General features: G+C 32.6%; 1 non-coding gene across 1 annotated transcript; it reads right to left on the reverse strand.

Annotated features, from left to right (window-relative positions):
- Window positions 1-366: 366 nt before the first annotated feature.
- Window positions 367-439, reverse strand: Trnar-ucg (transfer RNA arginine (anticodon UCG)). The gene has a single exon. It is a non-coding gene; the product is annotated as a tRNA-Arg (tRNA).
- Window positions 440-1,413: the final 974 nt, after the last annotated feature.

The following is a 1,413-nucleotide window of genomic DNA, read 5'->3' on the forward strand; positions in this document are numbered from 1 at the left end:
TTTCATTTAATTGTTTGTTAAATATATAATTTGAATATTAAATATGTACGAATTGCTTTGAATATTATTTTAGTAAGATTATAACTTAAATTTTATTTATTACCTAAATATTTTCTCTCTTTTTAATATTTAAAATAATTATCAAATTATAATATAATTAATTATTTATAAATAAGTCTATAAATAGAAAATCTGTTAGTGTAGGTACTTATTGAATTAATATCAATAATTTGAATAGCTAACAAAATAAAACAAAAAACCATAAAAAAAGAAAACTTGCACAACAAATTATTAAAGTATCGTCGGAGCTTTACGAAACATTATAGCATTACATCCCACAATATTCAAAACAAAAAAGTTGATTTGCGACCGTGACAGGACTCGAACCTGCAATCTTCGGATCCGAAGTCCGACGCCTTATCCATTAGGCCACACGGTCGTTGTAGCAAGCGGTGAAATAGGTCATTGTATCCTACGAGCCGAGCCTTTGCGCATTACGTCACCGATTACGTCACGAGGACGTTCGTTGACCTCTGATCTTGATGGTAGGATATTGCGCAATACTTTTGTTGATAGAGGATTTTGATACGTATTGTCAAGTTGTTTAGTTTGTTATCAGTGTTTAGGTAGTTGTAATTTGCGGTATAGCTACTGTAATGTGGTTTTGTTATTTGTAAGACTGTTAAGAGTTTGCTAATTGATTAGCGAATGTAGCATGCAATAAACTGTACGAAATAGGCATACTTACATACATACCTACTTATTACTTATCTACTATCTTAGATTAGCTACTTATAAAAAATGTGTTTTCCAATATGACCACTAATCAAATAAAATGTGCAATAATTTATACAACGGTGCCAATAAAATAAAATTTAGGTTTATTTATAGAGATGAAGATAATGATAATTATTAATGAATTTACGTCAAAGTGTCACATAATTATCATAATTATACTACTACTTCTTCTGTCGTGTGCTTTGTGAGTTTGATTACCAACCCCATTAACCCTGGTTACTAGGGTTACTATTGAGCCACCTAAAGCCCCTGACATGGCTTATGTAACGACTACTAACTTACATCAGTAAGTGGTAACCAGGACCAACGGCTTAACGTGCCTTCCGAGACACGGATCGTCTTGTATTAAATTAATGATGATGGTTAACTGCTTGAAATGACGGGGAGCATCTCTAGTGTATAGTGTAATTCTAAATATTCAGGAGGAATTCTTACGATTACATTCGCTGAAAATATTGACAAAGCCTAAATTCCCAGACAGTTATTTACATCGTAAAATAGCAAAACTTATTCCTTCATTTTTTTAAATATTATTATTGTATGTCTTTTTCATATCTCGGGCCTATGGAGGCCCGGACTTTTGGAAAGCGTGCGTGGGGCCGAAGCCAACACGTA

The sequence above is a fragment of the Pectinophora gossypiella genome, chromosome 20, assembly GCF_024362695.1.
Source record: "Pectinophora gossypiella chromosome 20, ilPecGoss1.1, whole genome shotgun sequence".
Taxonomy (NCBI): Eukaryota; Metazoa; Arthropoda; class Insecta; order Lepidoptera; family Gelechiidae; genus Pectinophora; species Pectinophora gossypiella.